The sequence below is a fragment of the Xyrauchen texanus genome, chromosome 6 (assembly GCF_025860055.1).
Source record: "Xyrauchen texanus isolate HMW12.3.18 chromosome 6, RBS_HiC_50CHRs, whole genome shotgun sequence".
NCBI lineage: Eukaryota > Metazoa > Chordata > Actinopteri > Cypriniformes > Catostomidae > Xyrauchen > Xyrauchen texanus.
This window is the reverse complement of record NC_068281.1, coordinates 30125519-30146378: the sequence shown is the minus strand read 5'-3', so window position 1 is coordinate 30146378 and position 20860 is coordinate 30125519.

The window sequence follows — 20860 nt, the reverse complement described above, 5'->3', positions numbered from 1 at the left end:
CATTTAACCAGGAATTTTAGGCAAATATTAAACACCTTAGTCTGCCATAAGAAAAGTAACAACCTTCTTTACAGGTCTTTCAAGGAACACTGTTTCAGTTGTGGGTTTCCCCTTTTTGTCAAATAGCCAGCTTCCACTCGTTGCGTGGTGCCAGATCATCTTGGATGATGTAGTTCACCTTCAAGTTCCTTCTGTTCTTGTGCCACTTTTGTCTTGCTTGTAAATTCAAAAGATATTTTTTTTCCCATCAAGTCCAGAATTCATTGGCCAAATACTGTACTCGCACCACCTCTTTAAAAAGATAAAGATCTTCTCAAAACTCCAGCCTCGAGCCCCCCTCCAGGGACAGCAAGTCAAAGGCGTTTACACTATACTTACTACAGGATTACATTAACACGCAAACTACTGAAATGTAAGTTTTTGGCCACCGAACACAGTCAATTGGCGTCCACCATAACACATCCTGCACAAGTTTTGTTCTAACACATTAAAAAAATTGCCACCCCAAACCTAATGACACGGGTTAGATGTCAGATGTTCAGCGATTATGCCATTGGCTCTCGTGTGCCTTGTGACCGATTACAACGACCTCAAGTTCGGATGCACATGTATTTTTGAATTAGACCTGCCAGGTAGAATCAGGCTGACATAGGATCAGGATGCTTTCATGGAGGGGAAATATTGTGTACCAATTAAAACCTTCTGTTTCACTCTGCTACACACACAATGCCACCGTATGTTTTGGAATATTATTATAGTGCATTTTTATAAATAAATGATCAGGGCTGTACTGGGAGGGGGTGTTAGCCAACAGTTGTTGAATGGGTGTTCGCAGTCCTTTTCTGCATATCGTGGCCCAGTTTTTTGGTCTGCTCTTCATAACATGGCGGCTCATTTTATCTTATCGCGGCACATTTGGCACATTTCGCGGCCGACCCATCGGCCCGCTCGGTTCTCCCTATGGCCAGTCCTCCCCTGATCGGCCCCAAAGTGCTTCGGCCCATGGGGAAAATGCCCGGTATGCCAGATTATCAGTCCAGCCCTGATCGTGACTGTAATTTATCTGCTTGTTACATATTTTCTATTGTTGAGAACTGGTTAGGTTTAGGCATAAATGTGTGGTTGGGTGCTTAAAAATATCTATAAATAGTGTAATGTATATCAAATTACGGATATCAAAGTGTCTCTCGTGTTTTATATTGTTGATTATCGGTTAGGTTTAGAAATGGGGATGGGTTAGGGGATCTTAAATATTATATATGATTTTATAACGTAATATCACACTAATATATTTATAAGTATATAAAACATTCAGGTTAAACACATAAAATAATATTCAAAGATTAATAACTGTCGACAACGTTTTCTCGTTGAAAACAAAAGGAGTTTTCTTCCCATCAATAAGAAGATGCCAGGGGGCACTTTACATTTTCAGAAATATTGCAAGAAAGTCTTTTTTTCTCTGTTCTGAAGTTCACTAAAGCTTTAGAGTTGCTCTGTTTCTGTTACAGAAAAAAAGCCTTTTTATGTTTCAGAACTTAAGAATCCCTAAGCATGTAAGTAAAAGACTATTCATTTATCAGGCACAATGATTTGAGAAGGGAAAAAAAAACAATTATTGTGTTCTGTTTGTGCATATGCATCATTTAATTATCTCTTTCTGCTCCATAAAAGCAGTGATTTTATAAAATCTTTTTGATAAAAACAGCTAATTATGCTGAAAATATCTCAACACATTTGATTCAGTCAGTTCATTCCCAGAGGATGTTGTATTAATATTCATAAAATTACAAATATCTAAATACTAAATAGATAGTGGATGTATTTGAATTTGCTGATGCATCACATCTGCTCAAACAGATACAACCCAAATGACACTAATGCAACATGATCACACAGGAAAGTTCCACCTAATTCAGACCTGATGTGCCGAAATTTGGACAAGCTTCAGAATGCACAGAATGTTCATTGCCCAAAAATTGCCCACGCTGTGCCATTGATGTCACATCCCTTTTAATCTCCGTCTAGCAAGATACTACATTTGCCAAAAACAACAACACTGTTTTGTGTCTTCCATTTCAACGCATATCTTTAGGGATAGGTTTAAGTTTAATGTCATGATGATACAATTTGATCCTTTGCTTAATTTGCACTTGGGGGCGTAGGGATAATTTGGGATAACTAGTGTTATTTTTATGTTCGCTGATGTCTAGGGTTGGCACCATTATACCACACGAATACAGGATGCTTGAGCATTTTGAGCACTTCAATACAGGACAAAAAGCCTTCAATACGGGATGTGTGGCTCTCCGACTGACAGGAAGGGGAAGTTCCCCCTCGAATGGCTCACCAATAAAATATCAGAACAGTCGCACAAAGTTGCATTTGCACACGAATGCAGTTCCAGCTTCAGCCACTATGGAGAATTTTGTACATTTGAATAGCATAGAGCAACTTCAATCGACAAAAAAATATACCCCTTGTCGTCTACACCTTTGCAGGCCATTTTAATTCAGTGAAACATCCGAGTCAGAGGGATAACATGTACGTTTATCTATGGATAATTAATGTGACATACAAAAGTAAAGTTGAAAAAAATAAATTAGTACATATATCAATACATATAATATCACTGCCATTGTTAATATTAAACTTATAGTTTACTTTATTTTCATACAGTAGGTCTCACAAGTTCTCATTCAGTTAAATAGCTTTCAGATTCAAAGTAGCAAGAGTCAAGATGTTCTTATCTGAATATGTAAAAAAATTAAATAATAAATAAAGCAATTACATGTGATACTGCAGGACATCAAAATCTTAAGCAAAGATATTATTTAGTAGGACTTTTTACTTTTTTATTTAGCCTGTCTTCCCCTTCCTCTTATGTCTTCTGTGTCATAAAATTGCATGGATTCTTTTTGAAGAAGCAATGCTCTCGTCTGAAAGGGAAAAAAAATGTTCATCAGTTTGCACCCATCAGTGACACTCATCTATTTATCAATTAAAAATACAGCCATGTTGCCCTGATTCAGTTTTCGTCTTTTTAAGTGATTAACTAGTCACTTTATTTTTGCTCTTTTCAACTTTAAAAGAACATGTAAAGCATTGACTTGGAAAGGAAGCCACAGCTTAATCTTCTTTTAAAATTTCACATACATGTGAATGAAATAAGGTGAAATTTGGCTCTGCCGCCACTACTACATTTACTGTAGTTCCTTTTACACATCACATTAAATATGTCTCTCTCACAGACATTATCAACTCATTATGGAAAAATGTATGAGGCTTTCCTTGTAATTTCTCTTACTGCTGACCAGAGGTGGGTAGTAACGCACTACATTTACTCATTTACATTTTGGGAAAAAAATTACTTTTAGAGTGGGTTTAAAAGTGGGTGAAAATAATTACTTCTACTTTGTTACAATGGGCGGTGTTACTTTTGCGATATTACTGGGTTTAATGGAGCAATATGTAACATTGACATCAAGCATTTAAAATGGGTACTGCAGTCCAAATTCAAAATATTGGAGAGAGTTGTCTCCCTCGTTGGTCGTTGGCTTCCATGGCTGCAGCGTGCTGTGTTTGTCTGCTAACTTATTTCAAATCTGGCAACCCGGGGTGTTGAAATACTATTGGGAAATGGGCAGTGGCTGGGATCACACAGGCCAAAACACAGACAGAAATTCCGGCCTGGAACGGATATTTCAAAGTAGAATATACTGGCTGTAGCATTGTTTCAAGCCAGTATTTCAACTTAGCATGTTCTCGAAATCACATAATGATAATTTTATGCTTTAGTACAGTAAATATGTTACATATTGCACCTTTAATTTTAATGAATGTGTCATTTACTGAGAGATTATTGAATGGGACATTTACGACAGCGGAAGTTCAGCTGCATGCGCTGTCACAGACTGTCACTCAAGCTGAGTCTGTCACTGCTGTAGCATCAAACTCTTGAAACTAATTGAAACACTTTCTTCGCTCCGCACAATGAGAAAAGAATAGTTTCATCATGCAATGCCTTCATTTAACACCAAGAAAAACTGATATTTCAAGATTAAAATTGCAGATCCAACTGAAGGCAGCAGGCTGAGGTAAATTGTGGATCTAATGATTGTGCAGGCTTTTCTGTGACATGGTCAAGTCAAGTCAAGTGGCTTTTATTGTCAATATACAGATAGTACAGTACACAGCGAAATGAGACAACATTCCTCCAGGTCCATGGTGCTACATAAAACAACATAAGACAAACACAGAACCACATGAGACTACACAGACTAAATAATATTTCTACAGAATATTCCTACATAAAGTGCATGTGCAAACGTGTGCCAAAAAGTACGGGACTGTACAATAAATTGCTAAAAGGAAAAGGACAATAGGCACAGTAAGAGGCAGTGCAGCGCCGACCAGTACACATTTGTAATGAATAGTGCAAAAAATGCCAAATGTAAACATAACATAGTTATTGAGGTAGCAGCCAGGTATAAAGTGATAATGAATTAAATTGCAACTCTGGACATGTGAAAAAGTTGGATGGTGTGCGTGTGTGTGTGTGTGTGTGTGTGTGTGTGTGTGTGTGTGTGTGTGTGTGTGTGTGTGTTACTCCAGTCTCTGAGTATTAAGGAATCTGATGGCTTGGGGGAAGAAGCTGTTACACAGTCTGGCCGTGAAGGCCAGAATGCTTCGGTACCTCTTGCCAGATAGTGATGCCTCACTATCCTCTGCAGGGCTTTGCAGTACAATGTGGTCCCAAACCAGGTAGTGATGCAGCTGCTCAGGATGCTCTCAATAGTCAAGTCAAGTCAAGTCAATTTTATTTGTATAGCACCTTTCACAACACGTTTCAAAGCAGCTTTACAGAAGATCAGGCATTAACAGACGATAAAACTAATGTCTATAATGTCGATGAATCATCATTGTGTAATTAGATAAAATATGATTGTTTATCGTGTTTAAAAATAAGTAATTCAATAATAATTGTATTAATAAACCCTCTAGTCCCTCTATATAATGTAGTGAGGATGAGGGGTGGGAGATGTACTTTTCTCAGCCTTCGAAGAAAGGTGGGAAGGAAAATGCTGCTGGGCTTTCTTGGTAACAGAGCTGGTGTTGAGGGACCAGGTGAGGTTCTCCGCCAGGTGAACACCAAGGAATTTGGTGCTCTTGACGATCTCCACAGAGGAGCCGTCAATGTTCAGTGGAGAGCGGTAACTCTGTGCTCTCCTAAAGTCAACAACCATCTCTTTCGTTTTGTCCACATTCAGAGACAGGTTGTTGGCTCTACACCAGTCCGTTGGCCACTGCACCTCCTCTCTGTATGCTCACTCATCATTCTTGCTGATGAGACCCACCACGATCATGTCATTGGCGAACTTGATGATGTGGTTCAAGCTGTGCTTTGTTGCACAGTCGTGAGTCAGCAGAGTGAACAGCAGCATACAGCATTGACTGAGCATACAGCCCTGGGGGTCCCCAGTGCTCAGTGTGGTGGTGGTGGAGATGTTGTTCCCGATCCGGACTGACTGAGGTCTCCCAGTCAGGAAGTCCAGGATCCAGTTGCAGAGGGAGGTGTCCAGGCCCAGTAGGTTTAGCTTTCCAATCAGGTGCTGAGGAGTTATTGTGTTGAATAATGAGCTGAAGCTGAAGAGCTGAACAGCATTCGAACCTATGAGTCCTTTTTATCTAGGTGGGTGAGGGCCAGATGGAGGGTGGTGGTGATGGCGTCGTCTGTTGAACGGTTTGGACGAGACGTGAACTGCAGTGGGTCTAGTGAGGGGGAAAGCTGGATCCTAATGAGCTTCATGACGAGCCTCTCGAAGCACTTCATGATGTTGGGTGTGAGTGCGACAGGACGGTAGTGGTTGAGGCAGGACACTGAAGACTTCTTTGGCATGGAGACAATGGTGGTGGCCTTGAAGCACGTTGGAACAACGGCGCTGCTCAGAGAGATGTTGAAGATGTTGGTAAGAACATCTGCCAGCTGGTCTGCACATCCTCTGAGCACTCTGCCAGGAATGTTGTCTGGTCCAGCAGCCTTCCGTGGGTTGACTCTACGTAGAGTTTTCCTCACATCAGCCGTGGTAAGACAGAGCACCTGGTTGATGGGAAGAGGGGTGGTCTTCCTCGCCACCAAGTCGTTCTGCGCCTCAAACCGAGCATAGAAGTCGTTCAGTGCATCTGGAAGGGAGGCATCTTTGTCACAGGCAACTGATGTTGTTCTGTAGTTGGTGATGTCCTGGATGCCCTGCCACATGCGCCGCGTGTCGCCACTATCCTGGAAGTGACTGTGGATGCTCTGGGCTTTGCCTCTCTGATGGCCCGGGACAGTTTGGCCCTCGCTGTTCTTAGGGTCGCCTTGTCGCCTGCTCTGAAGGCGGAGTCTTGGGTCCTCAGCAGCGAACGCACCTCAGCAGTAATCCAAGGCTTCTGGTTGGGGTGTGTGGTGATGGTCTTGGAGAAAGCGACATCATCAATACACTTGCTGATGTAGCAGATCACTGATGCTGTGTATTCCTCCAAGTTGGTAGAGTCACCATATGTTGCAGCCTCCCTGAACATGTGCCAGTCAGTACACACAAAACAGTCCTGAAGAGCAGTAAGTAAGTAAGTAAAATGTATTTATATAGCACTTTTCAAAGATAAACATCACAAAGTGCTTCACAGTAAAATGTAATACAAAAACAATTTAAATACATTCCCCAAAATACAAACAACAAACAACCATAAAAAAAACCCTCGACTAACCAAAAGCCTGCTTGAAGAGCAAAGTCTTCAGTTGTTTTTTAAAAGAATCAACTGAGTTTGCGTAACGTAAAACAAGAGGCAAAGCATTCCACAGCCTGGGAGCGACTGCCTGGAATGACTGGTCCCTCTAGTTTTAAAATGGGTACGGGGAACAACTAATAGCATCTGATCTAAAGACCTGAGACTCGGGTAGGAGTGTGCGGCTGTATCAGGTCAGTGATGTAGGTAGGGACTTGGCCATGCAAGGCTCTAAAAGTAAGAACTAGAATTTTAAAATGAATTCTATACTGGACTGGTAACCAGTGAAGTGAAGCTAAAACAGGTGTGATGTGTTCTCTTCTCTTAACGCGGGTTAAAAGCCTTGCAGCAGAGTTCTGAACAACCTGGAGGTGATGAAGCTCCTTCTTACTCAAACACGTAAAAAGACTGTTACAATAGTCTAAACGGGAGGAGATGAATGCATGAATAATCATCTCTAACTCACCTTTAGTCACAGATGATCTTAATTTTGAAATGTTCCTCAACTGAAAAAAGCAGACTGTTGGCCAGTTTTTCACCTGCTTCTGAAGCCCTCTCGTTGCAAAGTCCACATACTGATGGAATTTAGGGAGCACTGTCTTGAGGTTTGCATAGTTGAAATATCCAGTGACAATAAACAGTCCGTCAATGTGAGCGTTCGCAATAGCCCCATACAGTTCACAGAGCGTTTCCTTAACATTAGCGCTGGGGGAAATGTAAACTGCGGTTATAATGACAGTGGTGAATTCCCATGGTACATAAAAAGGTCTGCATCTAACAGTCACAAGCTCCAACAGTGATGAGCAGTAGCTAGAAACTCGCATAGAGTTCTTGCACCATTCCGTGTTGATGCAAACACACAAGCCACCACCATGAGTCTTACCGCACAGAGCTGCATTTCTGTCGGCACGAAATGAGGCGACCAAGTCTAACTTAATGGCGGCGTCAGGAACACTGTTGCTGAGCCACGTCTCCATGAAAACAAAGACGCAGCAGTCTCTAAACTCAAGCTGCGTAGTCTGCTGGTTGCTCTGATGTCCGTGTGCCATAATGAGTCAGGCTAAGTACAAAAATAGCACCATTTTGGATCCGGAGTTGCCGCTGTGTGCTACCGCGATGCCATCTTCATGGTGGTCATTTTCAGGGTGATTCTGTAAATATGGGTTCTTGTGACATCAGTTTTTATGTGTAAATTATAGTTTTTTTTATTATTATTATTTTCTCTCCTTTTCTCCCCAATTTGGAATGCCCAATTCCCAATGTGCAGTCCTCATGGTGGCGTAGTGACTCACCTTAATCCAGGTGGCGGAGGACGAATCTCAGTTGCCTCCGCGTCTGAGTCAGTTAATCTCTGCATCTTATCATGTGGCTTGTTGAGCGTATTACCATGGAAACGTAGAGCGTGTGGAGGCCCGATCTATTCTCTTCCATCCACGCACAACTCACCATGCTCCCTGCCGAGAGCGAGAACCACCCATTATAGCGACCGCGAGGAAGTTATTCCATGTGACTCTACCCTCCCTAACAACCAGGCCAATTTGGTTGCTTAGGAGACCTGGCTGGATTCACTCAGCACGCCCTGGATTCGAACTGGCGACTCCAGGGTTGGTAGTCTGTGTCAATACTCGCTGCGCTACCCAAGCCCCCTTATGTATTTTTATGTATTTTTTCTATCACAGCTACTTCAGTGGTGGTGGCGGCGTAGTGGCTAAAGCACAGGGCTCTTAATCAGAAGGTCACAGGTTCTAACCCCACAGCCACCACCATTGTGTCCTTGAGCAAGGCACTTAACTCTAGGTTGCTCCGGGGGGATTGTCCCTGTAATAATTGCACTGTAAGTCGCTTTGGATAAAAGCGTCTGCAAAATGCATAAATGTAAATGTACTTCTGGCAGATTATCAGTATAAATTGATCTGTATAAAAACATCCATGTTAAATGAAAATGTGTTTTGCTCTACCGAACATGTGATTGACAACTGGAGCACGAACAGACAACATTTCTGTGTGCGATGCCCTTCGCTGGCTCCATACTCTGCATTTAGGGAGTGGCGGTACTGTGTACAGAAGATTTTTAGAAGAATTTCTTAGCTCCTTAGGTACATGTGAATGGGTGCCAAAATTTTAAAGCTAAAAAAAGCACATACAGTCAATAAAAGTAATCCATAAGACTCCAGTTGTTAAATCAATATTTTAAGAAGTGATGTGATAGGTGTGGAATCGTGGATGAGATACAGATAATTTTCACATTCTTCTTCTTTTGTTTTTGGTGATTCACATTCTTCATGCACACGCCCACTGCTGGGCTGGGAAAAGAACTTCTAGCAAAAAATACTTAAATATTGATTTGTTTCTCACCCACATCTATCATATCACTTCTGAAGATATTGATTTAACTACTGGAGTCATATGGATTACTTTTATGATTCCTCTATGTGCTTTTTGGAGCATCAAAATTATGGCACCCATTCACTTGCATTTTACTGACCTACAGACCTGAGATATTCTTCTAAAATTCATAATTTGTGTTCAGCAGAAGAAAGAGACTCATACACATCAGGGATGGCATGAGGGTGAATAAATGATGAGCGAATTAAACATTTTGGGTGAACTATACCTTTAAAGTGATAGCTCAGCCATAATGGAATATTCTGTAAATTCCCTACCCTCATTTTGTACCAAACCTGTGTGACCTTTGTATTCTGTCAATCATAAAATATGTTAGACAGAATGTTAGGGACTGACAGTCTCAGTCACAATTCACTTTCAAAATATTTAGAAAAAAATAAAAACATTCACTGAAAGTAAATTGTGACCAAGGCTAACATTCTGTATAAAATCTCCATTTTGAGTTGCATGGAAGAAAGAAAGTCATACAGGTTTGGAACTACATTATGGTGAATGACAGAAATTCCATTCATAATAATAATAAAAATTATAATTCTGTAATATGTTTAATGTGTATTATGGAATATATGGGAGTTCACGTCCATTATGTAATTTGTGAAAGTAACGAGTTACTCACTACTTGAGTACTCTTATAATTGGATACTTTCTTACTCTTAAGTAATTATTTATGTCAGCACTTTTACTTCTACTTGAGTAATTATTTTTTAAAGTAATTGTACTTTTACTTGAGTACAGTTTTTGGCTACTATACCCACCTCTGCTGTTGACTACAATGCCCATGCCTGCCGTTTGACTGACAGCTCCTGGGCAGATGAATCGGGCAGACTGTCACTCCATATCAAAGCTAGGGCAGGTGCTGACAGAGACAGGCTGAGCATGGCATATAAGGCCAACACTAAAATTAACTTTCTCAGCAGGCAACCAAAGATGCAGACTTTGAAGAACAGAGTAAAGGAAGAAAGGACAAAAAAAGACAGAGGAGAAGAAAAGTTGGAAAAACTTCAGCTCTCTTATTGAGCGCCATAGTGGATGGTATGAATACTTTAGGCATGGTGAAATGAGAATCATACCATGTCACATTGCTTAAAATGTGCATTTGTTAGTTACCTGCATGCTAGCAATATCTAGGGAAGACTAAATCATGATCAATGTCTGTGTACAGCTCTTTGCTACACAGTGTTTTGAAAATATGATTTTTACTAGCCCATTAAATAATTTGCTGTAGGCTATAGTTTTCCATATACATCCACCTATGTATCAACTAAAATAGCAAAACGCATTTTGACATAAGTCAAAATAGAAAAAATAAATAAATAAATAGAGGAATGTCATTGCAACAGAAAACAAAATATCAAACCATGGAAGAAAGCCTAAGAGAATTTTCAAGCAAATCAGTTTGTTTGGTTTTAAATTCAAAACTAAAGATATACACATTTTCTGGTTGTCAAACTTAGTGGAACATGCATGTATAGTTAATGTGATAAACTACTGTATTTCAATGATTACTCTGCTAGGCTTATCCTCATCGCCCGTATGACTGCACTATTGATCCCCACACACACACACACACACACACCCACGAGGTCTGTTATATTCGCTGTCTGCTCCCAAGAGGTAGGCCATTAATAAACACATCAATGATTCTCTAGCAGCTGGTCTCATCCTTCCTTCCTCTTCCCCTGCAGGGGCGGGGTTCTTCTTCGTGGAGAATAAGGACGGTTCGCTTAGACCCTTTATAGATTATCGGGGGCTGAATGACATTATGGTGTAGAATCGCTATCCTTTACGAAGTTGGACCTATGCAATGCTTATCACCTTGTTCGGATCAGGGAGGGGGATGAGTGAAAGAGAGCTTTTAACACCCATAGGGGACACTTTGAATATTCGGTCATGCTTTTCTGATTGGTCAATACCCCCACTGTCTTCCAGGTGTTTGTAAATGACGTGACATGATTGACCAATTTGTGTTAGTTTACTTAGGTGATATTCTGATCCAGCACATCAGGCGGGTGCTTCAGTGACTGCTAGAGAACAGGCTGTTCGTTAAGGCAGAGAAGTGTGCTTTTCATGCGCAATCGGTTCCATTCCTGGGGTTCATCCTTTTGTCCGAGGGAGTGCGCATGTACCCGGTAAATGTCAGAGCAGTTTCCAATTGGCCATCCCCAGATTTCTGCAAAACCTTAAAAAGATTTCTGGGGTTCGGCAATTACTTTCAAAACTACAGCCAGCTCGCCACTCCTCTGACGGATGTCGCTTCCACCCGTACTGAGTTGCTGGTCCCCATGGGCTGAAGCCGCATTTTCTAAATTAAAGAAAGGTTTACTACCGCTCCCATCCTTAACATTCCAGACCCTTCGTGTCAGTTCGTGGTGGAGCTGGATGCATCAGAGTTCGGTGTTGGACCTAGTGTCTAACGGGTTATTTGTTGCGTGAATGGTATGGACACACGTCCTCTGATGGGGCCATTCGTCCAATGTTGTCTGCCATCCAGGGGCTGCTTGTCCCCAGGCGCATATTAGACAGCAATTTTGGTGGCCTTCACTAGTGCAGGACATTCACTGGTTCATGTCCGCCTGCCCTATTTGTGCATCTAGATAGACCTCCAATCTGCCTCTGGCCAGGCTCTTCCAACCGCTGTCAGTTTCTTCAAGATCCTGGTCCCACATAGCCATGGATTTTGTCACCAGTCTTCCCCAATCCCATGGAAACACAGTTGTCATGACCGTGGTGGACCGGTTCTCAAAGGCGGCTCATTTTATTCCCCTCTCTAAATAACCTTTAGCCAGGAGATGGCAGCTGAAGTCATTAATCACATATTCCACATTCTTGGCCTCCCAGTTGATGTGGTTTCTGGCAGGGGAACCCAATTCGTGTCACAATTTTGGGCAGAATTCAGCCAATTCAACTGGAGACCTTGGAATCAAATCAAAATTGAAGAAAAATAAAACTTGACTAGATAACTAAACTACCAAGAACAGCAAGATAAAAAGCAAGACGTGAATAACAACACACAAAACACAATCTGGCAAGGGACAAAAAACACAAAAGGAATATAAAGAGAGGCTAATGAGGAGAAACAGGTGAGTGTAAGTTCAACTAACAAGGTAACAAGAGGGAGGGGTGACAACTGACAGTTGAACGCATGGAAAAACAACACGTGCAGACACACATGGTGAACGAACACAAACACCACACGCCGAAGCACGCGGGCGGACAAACAAGACAGCCAAGCGCTCCGGACGATCAACGACACAGACACAAACACAACTAGGCTGATCAAACTGGCGTCCTGACAATATGCTTCAGCATACATGTAATTCACAGAATTGTATGCATTTAACACATGCTTAAATCACTCAAAGCATTTTATGAATTTTTAAACAGGCTTTAAGGAGATGTTTAGAACAATACAATTCTCATTACACATGTTCACTTAAATGGAATACACTGTGGGTAATAAATCACTAAATAAGATATGTTTAATTCTAAATTTACCTACCCAGTACTCAAATGTGTGCACAACGTGGTCAAACTCCACATAGGCAATCCATATGCATCCTTCAAAAATGATCCATAACAAACTCTCAGTTTAAACATACAAATCTTCTGAACACATATTTAATGCAATTTATAAGAATTTTGTGTAAAATGTCATATTTACCCAAGAATTCTCAACCGATGAATAAAATTGGGAGCTCTCTTGCACAATACATGTTCTTATAACATTTCTCACCTCTTGTTCCAATGCTTATAAATTGCATGTATGCTGAAGCATATTGTCCAGACCACTGTCGCCCAGCAGGGGATTCTGCTAGGACAACATGCCTCACAGATTACTACCACTACCCATGATGTAGATCTAATTGCAAACCAGATGGCAGACCTCACCGCACAGCTTAGAGAATTGCGGAGGGACCAGGATTTCATCAGAGCGGTTGCTGCTGCCTCACCTCCTGTACCCACTCATGCCGGATTGACTATAGATCCCAGAGTGCCCACACCTACCCCCTATGATGGCGACCCCATGTCCTGTCATTCATTCCTGACTCAGTGTTCCATCATCTTTGCCTTGCAACCTACCACCTATGCTTCTGAAATCACCAAGGTGGCCTTTGTCATCACTCTGCTCACCGGCAAGGCTCGTGAATGGGGTAGAACCACTGTGTGGGTAGCCAAGGCTCCGTTCTGCACCACCTTCGAGCTGTTCGAGAAGGAGATGTTGAAGGTATTTGATCGCTCATTGGCAGGTAAGGAGGCCACTAACCAGCTCACCAGGTTGAGACAGGGGGACCACTCTGTGACAGATTACTCAATCCGCTTCCATACTCTTGCTGCCTTAACTGGATGGAATGAGGAGGCTTGCTGGGACCGCTTCCAGGAGGGCCTTAATGATGACCTCCAAGATGAAATTTCCATTCATGACTTACCATCCTCATTCGACGACTTGGTGGATTTGGCCCTCAGAGTGGAGACTCATCTGGAGATGCGACATCAGAGACGATCTGCTCGTGTTCAGTGGAGAGGAACGTTATCTCCACTGGCAGTAACCAGCCATGGCCTTGAGCCTCGAGCCTCACCCAGAGCCGGAACCCATGCAGGTAGGGCGAATGCGTCTGGCAGCAGAGGAGAGACAACGCCGCATAGCCCAGAGACTCTGTCTCTACTGTGGCAAACCAGGACATTTTGCAGCCTAGTGCCCATTAAAAGCTAGGGCTCACCAGTAATTGGGGCATGACGTGAATAACAACATGCAAAACACGATCTGGCAAGGGACAAAAAACACAAAGGGAATATAAAGAGAGGCTAATGAGGAGTAACACGTGAGTGTAATGTTGAACTAACGTGCAGACACACATGGTGAATGAACACAAACACCACACGCCAAAGCGCGCGGGTGGACAAACAAGACAGCCAAGCGCTCCGGACGAACAAAGACACAGACTAGGGCTGGGACGACGCGTCGACGTAATCGATGACGTCGACGCAAAAAATACGTCGACGCAAAATATGCGCATCGATTCGTCAGACCAAAACAAAGATGGCGGCGCCGGAGAGTAGAAGCAAAATGAGTGGCTCCTCAAACTACCAGAAGTGCAAGGCGGCACGCACTCGTTCATCTAAAGTGTGGGAATTCTTTAATTTAAAAGGAAAAAATTATGTGATATGTCGTCTTTGCAAAATGGAGATGGCCTTCCATTCTAGCACCACGGCAATGCACCAGCACTAGGGCTGGGATGACGTTGACGCAAAAAATACGTTGGCGCAAAAAATGCGCGTCGAATTGTCAGACCCAAAACAAAGATGGCAGCGCCGGCGCCAACACGAGTGGCTCCTCAGACTATCAGAAGTGCAAGGCGGCATGCACTCGTTCCTCTAAAGTATGGGAATTATTTAATTTAAAAGGAAAAGGAAAAAATTCTGTGATATGTCATCTTTGCAAAATGGAGATGGCCTTCCATTCTAGCGCCACCCGGGAGCAGCCGCAGATGACAGAGCACCGTAAGTTTTTTTTCAACTCCCCACTTTGCACTCGATGTTGGAGTAAGCTATAATACGTTGTCGACACCTAAAGTTTTCGCATATAGCTATTAATAATGCGCTTATAGCTATGAATGTCATGAAAAATACATAGAGGACACTGACAATGCGCTAACAGACAGGACCAAGCAGGTAACATTTAATAAAGTCTCAACTTTCAAATTTGGTCATTCAAAGAAAATTAAACCATAAATAGGCCTACTATTTTGTGGCTCTTTAATGTGTTGTGACAGATTGCCTCAGCTGCTCGTGAACCGATCATCTTTTCCTTGGTTAATTTCTAGCATCAAATAGGCTAAACATGAATGTAGCCTACATCAGAAGGACTGTTGTTTTAACCGCGGAAAGACGTCAGTACAGTAGCCTACAATCCATTATTTAAATTCAAATCCACCGACGTTAATCTTCTCTCTCCAGACTACTTTGTCGGACAAAAATGGCGTATTATGATTGATTGATCAGTCAATCAAACTCCCGGCAAATGTTTTTTTTTTTTTTTTACATTTTATACACCCCTACCCCCGATGAAACAGGTATTACCGGTGTTGTCACAAGTCGATTAACCGAAAAATGAATCGTTAGATTAATCGATGCATCGGAAAAATAATCGCTAGATTAATCGTTTAAAAAATAATTGTTTATCCCAGCCCTAACACAGACACAAACACAACTAGGCTGATCAAACTGGTGTCCTGACAATATGCTTCAGCATACATGCCATTCACAGAATTTCACCCTGTCATACCGGCCAGGGTTGAAGAACATTAAGCCTGACACCCTGTCCCGTCTCTTTGACTGCGCTAGGGGTAAGTTATTTCCTGACACTATAGTGCCTGAGGATGTTGTGGTGGCTGCCGTGTCCTGGGGGGTCAAGGGATAGGTCAGGGAGGCCTTACGAGGGGTGGCTGTTCCGATGGGTTGCCCTGATGGTCTGTTGTTTGTTCCTGAGCCGTTGCGTGCACTTTTGTTGAAGTGGAGCCACTCATTGAGGCTGGCCTGTCACCCAGGAGTGCGGAGAACACTGGCTTCTGCTCGTCAATGTTTCTGGTGGCCCACCATGGACCAAGACGCCAGACAGTTTGTGGCAGCCTGCTTGGTTTGTGCCCAGAATAAGTCTTCTAACAAGCCTCCCGCTGGTTTGCTGCAATCTTTGCCTGTTCCCTCCCACCCCTGGGCTCACATTTCCCTTGATTTTGTTACTGGCCTCCCTCCCTCAAGGGGCTGCACCTCTATATTGACGGTGGTTGACCGTTTTTCCAAGGCGGTGCACTTTATTCCCCTTCCCAAACTGCCCACTGCGAAGGAGACGGCACTGGTGGTGATCGATCACGTCTTCAGGATTCATGGTCTTCCGACGGACGTGGTGTCTGACAGGGGGCCCCAGTTCGTCTCCCACTTTTGGAGGGAATTCTGTCGTCTAATTGGGGCTACTGCCAGTCTGACTTCAGGATTCCATCCGCAGACCAACGGGCAGTCCGAGCCGGCCAACCAGGATTTAGAGCATATGCTTCGCTGGCTGGCATCACATAATCCTGCCTCCTGGAGCCACCAGCTCACCTGGGCAGAATATGCACACAACACACTTCCTGTGGCATCTACTGGTATGTCCCATTTTCAGTGCTCCTCTGTTTTCTTCGCAGGAATCCCCTCTGCCCAGGCCTTTGTCCAGCATTGTAAAAGAACCTGGAGAAGAGGCAGAGAGGTCCTGCTTCAGGCAGGGAGACGTGCCAGGGTGGCAGCAGACCGCCGTCTGACTCTGGCACCCAAGTATGTCTTTGGGCAAAGGGTATGGCTGTCCACTAAGGACCTACCTCTTAAGGTGCCGGTACGCAAGTTAGCACCCAGGTTCATAGGGCCCTACCGCATCTCTAAGGTCCTGAGCCTGGCGGCGGTGCAGCTCAGACTCCCACCTGCTCTCAGTCGTGTGCACATTGTCTTCCATGTCTCTTGTGTTAAACCTGCATTTTCTTCCCCCCTGAACCCTACTGTGTCCCCCCCCCGTCTGGTTGATAGGGTCCCTGTGTATACAGTCAGGAGATTGCTGGACTCCAGGAGGCATGGTAGGGAATACTAGTACCTTGTGGACTGGGAGGGATACGGCCCAGAGGAGAGATGTTGGGTGCCATCCAGGGATATTCTGGACCGCTTGCTGATCGAGGACTTCCACCAGCAGTGGCCCCTTTCTACCCAGGGAGCTCCCCTGAAGGGGGGGGTGTTACTGTCAGAACGCCAGTTTGATTAGTCTAGTTGTGTTTGTGTCTGTGTCGTTGTTCGTCCGGAGTGCTTGGCTGCCTTGTTTGTCCGCCCGCGCGCTTCGGCATGTGGTGTTTGTGTTCGTTCACCATGCGTTCAACTGTCAGTTGTCACCCCTCCCTGTTGTTACCTTGTTAGTTCAACATTACACTCATGTGTTACTCCTCATTAGCCTCTCTTTATATTCCCTTTGTGTTTTTTGTCCCTTGCCAGATCATGTTTTGCCTGTTGTTATTCACATCTTGCTTTTTGTCTTGCTGTTTCCCCCGCCACATCCTGCTTACCAGCAGTCATCTCCCTTCCCCTTTGCCACGCCTCACCTGCCACCACTGCCTGTTGCTTCCCCCTTCTCATTCGCCACCATCCTTGACCTCTTGTGCGGACTGTTCTTGGTTGGGAGTTACCGTTCCATGGACCTAGTCAACGCTTTCTGAGGCCGTTATTGTCTGTGGACCTTATGCTGTCTGGCTCGTGCTTGTTTATTTCCCAATAAACTGTGGTTTACCCTGCAATTGAATCCTCTTCTTTCTGAACCCTGACACACATGGGTAGGCTAATGCCCTGTTTGTTTTTCTGTTTAACATTAGTCTCTACTCTATTTTTATTTTTTTTTTTAAATGTAATTTCCGTTTTTCCTTTTACCGTATTTCATTTTTGTATTTCACTGTACAGGTTTTGTCTTTTCTTTTTATTTTAAGTAAAAGCCATCAGAATAAATCTCCAAAAATATATTTTTGTATTTCGTGTTGATTATATTTAACTCACCGGCAACACATTTTTAAGTGTCCAAATCCTTTGGGAGCACTGTATGTTACAATATGAAGATATTTAAATAACATGCTGACTTACAATGTGGTTGAACACACACTATGAGGATGGTTTATACACGCTATTACCACTCTGGTTGTATAGTTTTTGTGGATGATTTCATACAAAATGTTGATGCCAAAATATAGTGCACAAGTAAGCCTTTGCCTTCTCTTTGTAAATGCTTTCAAGATTCAAGATTTCAATAATAGTTGACTCAAGTGAACATTTCCCTTTTGACTAAACAATCCCAGAGCTGTTCTAAATCATTTTTATCTGAAAACTCTCTTCCCCTTTGGCCATGGAAATGAAGGTCCGTTGAAAGAAATGCTGATTAAATATCATGTATTAAGCTTCAGAGCTATTTGCATTTTATCTGTGCAATTTAAATAGCTGGACAAAGATGCTTGGGGGGCAGGATACAGTACTATTCTATTGTCACTGACAATCACCCCAAGCGGACCCTCTCAGATTGATTGGCATATCAAAATAATCAGTTCCACATTTCCCTTCTCATAACCATCCTGGAGATAAAATCATTGTTCCTTTGCCTTTTATTTATTTATTTATGTTAATATTAGGTCAATTTCGGTGGGAAACTCAGTTGCACACTTGCACTTAAATTTGGGCATGTCCTTCCGTAGGGTCACAGATGCTGTCATTGGAAAATGTAATCAATGTAATCAAGAGATGCCAAGTGACTGTTGACACCTTTATAAAGATTTTGTGTTGTTTGTATTATCATCAAATTAGAGTTAGAAAAAACGTGTAAAGATTTACCTTTGGTATGTATGTATATATATATATATATATATATATATATATATAATTAAGAATTGGTATATTGATTCTAGATAAGCACTTTGAGCTCCAGTCTGTGAGGCAACATCACACAACAAGAGCTGTTCCGTATTGTAATAAAAGAGAGTGCTGTCACCTAGCGGCTAAAAACGGCATAAAACCGTTTGATATGACAGTAGAAATAGTGTAGAAATAAATTAGTAATAATTCAGTTTCACTTCAACATTAGACTTCTCAATATTTTACAAAGGCACGAACATCAAAAAATTGCATCAAAAAACACGTATCGCATTTCCACGTAAGAATGGTCTGACTTCCTCTGTACAAATCCTTTCTGCTTGTGTTTATGAACGAGACCCATTTTGAGTAGTGGCCTATAGCCTACCTCAAAACGTCCAACACTGTCTGCTTCCTGAAATGGTCAGTCATGTCCACTTTAATTAGCACAGTTGTCCCATCCTCCGCACCTTTTGATGTATGTCCGATTCCTTGATTAATTGCCCAGAGTATTGATCACTGGAGACAACTGTCTGTTATTTGCAGCAGTGGAGAGCAGTTACTTCCCATTTGACATCCTCATTAGGATTTAGCATGTCCCCTTTGGGGCTCAGTACAGCAGGAGGTATTCATTGGGCTCATAATATCTCATTCAGCTAAGGCAAGGTTAGATGAGGAGTTATGGTTAGTTCGCTGAACTAATATGGACAGACTGGATGAATACAATGATTCTTTCAGAGGTTGGGAGACTAGTGTGTGGCATGGTTTTCACCTGGACAACTGGAGAAGACATGGAGCCATCAACAGAGTTGCCTATTTTGAGGTGAGTAATTGGGTGTTTCTTCACAACTGTATGGACACTTTTGGCCATGTGGAAAATTTGTTTTAAAAATCTCTCTTTAACTCTCTTAAAAAAAAAAGAAAGAAATCACATTCCCACTAATTTATTTATGTTGTCCTCTAACAATATCCAACAGAGCATATGCATAAGCTATTTTTTCTGAAATATTGAACATTTGTACCACAATGTCCTTTCAATTCTGTGGTGGAAACTTTAAACATTTTAGTATAGAATGCCCAGCTTTGTATTGTCAAAGGCTAATTTTATAGCTATAATTCATTGATCCTACATTTTAACACTTTTTGCACAATTTGACAAAATTGCAGCAATTAAGATTTTTTAGAAGAATATCTCAGCTCTGTTTGTCCTTACAATGCAAGTAAATGGTGATTAGAACTTTTAAGTTTCTAAAAGAACATACATGCAACAAAAGTAATTATATGACTCCAGTGGTAAAATCTGTGTCTTCTGTAGTGGTATATAAGTGAGGGTGAGAAAGAGATCAATATTTAAGTCACTTTTTCACTATCAATCTCCACTTTGTTTTGTTTTTGGCAATTTGCATATTGCCACCTACTGGGCAGGGAGGCAAAAAAGGACTTAAATATTGATGTGTTTCTCACTAACACTTATCAAATCACCTCAGAAGATATGGATGAAAACACTGAAGTCGTATGGATTACTTTTATGCTTGATTTATGTCCTTTTTGGAGCTTCAAAGTTCTAGCCACCATTCACTTGCACCAAATGTTCAGCAGAAAAAAGAAAGTCATACACATCTGGGATGTATGAGTGTGAGTAAATGATGAGAGAATTTTCATTTTTGGGTGAACTATCCTTTTAATGTGATCTTCATTACCAAAAAATAAACTAAAATATCTTGTTTAAAATATTTAGTATAAATCAACCCCTGTAGTTGAAAAAAAAAAAAAAAAAAATTTACATGTGATGAGTTGTTTCTTGTCAATTGTTGTTTGTGTTTATTTTTCCTCAGATGTTGTAATACATTTAAACCAAATTTACTTAAACATTTGAATGTAATGCATATGGTTTTGTTGATTTTCTACGTTGATTATGATGTTATATCCATCTCTGTGTGGTCACATTTGCTATGGCTCTTTTACACAGTTCATGTTAACATCTTAGCAATGTCGTGCTTTACTTTTGCACATAATGATGCTTAAAGTTTAGGTGGAAACAGTCTGTAATAGTAATTATTTTTCCAATTCCGATTTGAGACATTAGTGCCACAGACAATACACACTTCACTTTTAATGTTGATTATCAAGCTAGAATATCAAATGAAAGGCAGCTCAGGATATAATTAAAGCAGTGGGGGGCCATCTCCTTTTACTAAAAGGATTTAAATCAAACCACTTGATGATATTAGTTGAAAGAATTATGGTGTTTCAGAGGCCTGTGCACCAGGGTGCAGCATAGCTGATGAAT